The sequence below is a fragment of the Oncorhynchus mykiss genome, chromosome 9 (assembly GCF_057628025.1).
Source record: "Oncorhynchus mykiss isolate SJ-2025 chromosome 9, ASM5762802v1, whole genome shotgun sequence".
NCBI classification, from domain to species: Eukaryota; Metazoa; Chordata; class Actinopteri; order Salmoniformes; family Salmonidae; genus Oncorhynchus; species Oncorhynchus mykiss.
The window spans coordinates 17,118,359-17,120,284 of record NC_143030.1 but is presented as its reverse complement, the minus strand read 5'-3'; the positions used below and the strand labels follow the sequence as shown (position 1 = coordinate 17,120,284).

Sequence of the window (1,926 nt, the reverse complement as noted above, 5' to 3'; positions counted from 1 at the left end):
ACACTTCATCGTGATTATATGGATTACATCAGCTTCAGCCAGGGATGAGGAAGTAATTGGTCAGATCACATGGTGAACTCTTTGGTCAAAATGAAATCCACCCTGTGTGTGTGGTTGCTTCATTTCATGTCTGATTTGGTTGAGATCTTATATAGATGTTGAGTACTTGTCTTTTGGGCTCCTGGGACCTAAGTGTTGTCTACCACACAATAACCATGCTCAAAACTTTTCAAAACTTGCAGTTTGTTATCAAGACTGCAGAGTTATTTTTTCAAAATGCTGAGTATTATCAGAATGGGTTCCCTTTTTTCCTCAGGATGACACAATACATACAAGACGGGCATGCGTCCTCAAGTCCTTGTGCATCTACCTAAACGAAGACCATGAGAAACTTGTGAAGGAATATATGGTGAGTTACATACACTAGATGTTACTTCCTTCCCTAGTTCTCCAATGAATGCTTTCAGTTCTCACTGGGATGTCCAACCTTAGATTTCAATTTGTAGTATTTTTGACATGTATGCATCTGTATTACTTCTGTACATCTCCAACTATGACTTAATTTTTTACTTTTCTTCATAAAATTGTAAATGTTTATGATCAGCAATCAGCATATTTAACTGTCTTGCCTCCAGTCTCTTGCCATACTTTGTCTAGACTCAGAAATTGTGTTTAGTCATATTTTACTCCACAGACCTCAAGTCCAACGCTTCCATGGAGCAAACTGTGATGTCATACAGAAGGAGGGAGCGGAGCCTGGAGATGACCCAGAGGACATCGGTGTCCTGATTGAAGGTTTGGAGGTCCTCAGTGTGGTTTGGGGAACATTGCAATGGCGTGTGCGCTGTTATTTGGACTGATATACGGTTTGAACCTAAGCTACCCACCAGAGCTCTAATGCACTTTTGAAATCCTGCAGAATATTCTTCTAAATCTGGATGGGCAGAGGTTGTCGTCCAAGGCGCGGATCCTAAAAAACAAGCTTCTGGAGTGACTAAGCTTGAAGAAGACTGACGCCTGGAATTTGTAATGCATATTTTTTTTGTGTTTAACTTTGGAAGTTGAAAATTAGAAGTCATACAATTTTTCAAAATAACTATTTAATTTAGTTTGCTCAATGGACTGAGACTAAGATGGTCTCATGGGTTGAAAGTCTCCTACATTTGTGTGTTGGTGGAGCAGACACAGAGCGGTGTTGTTGAACACATGTTCATTAAATAGAATAAATACGTTATTAATGGTTATAGCCTCCTTAAAATGTAGCACTTGTATTTAATTTTTTTTTTTTTTTAACCAAAATGGCAAAAAGATTGTGCAAGCAACATTGCAGTCATTTTTCACTACTTCTGATTTATTTGTACATTATTTGCAATGCGCATGTGTAGAATGTAATAATTCAGTGTTTAAAACAGTGTTAAAATTCATTTTGTTGCAGTCATGCACATCTTGCTGGATTATTTGTTAACTTTGTTTTTATTACGGGCCACATATTTTGTATGTTCCAATGTCTATTTTATTACATTTTTATAAATGTGTTTAATTGTTGCACTTAGAATTGCTAAACTTGAAATGACAGAAGTCATGCACAAATCCTTTTCTTAATGAGCCTTGTTTTTTTTTGTTGGCAAAAATATTCTACATGCATTTGTTGAAAAAACTGTTGAATGTTAACCTTAAAGGACAGAAGTGCACACATTTTGCAAGACTGTTTAGTGTATGATTTGGAAGTGAATACAGCATTCCCAAATGCATAATGTGGTTAATATTTGACACAAACAAAATAAGTCTTGGCGAAAATTGGTTTATTTGGTGCTTTTCATTGAGTGCTGGAAGGAATTAAGTCTCTTACTGTTTTAGTCAGTAATTAAGTTAAAAAGGACAATATAACATTTTGGCGATGTGTGAAAGAGGTAATGATGGTAACGA

At 36.2% G+C, this 1,926-nt stretch overlaps 1 long non-coding RNA gene across 1 annotated transcript; it reads left to right on the top strand.

Annotated features, from left to right (window-relative positions):
• The first annotated feature begins 314 nt into the window (after positions 1–314).
• On the top strand, positions 315–1,007 carry LOC110532998 (uncharacterized). The gene is made up of 3 exons (XR_005053179.2): positions 315–409; positions 695–795; positions 920–1,007. It is a non-coding gene; the product is annotated as an uncharacterized LOC110532998 (long non-coding RNA).
• The last annotated feature ends 919 nt before the right edge of the window (positions 1,008–1,926 follow it).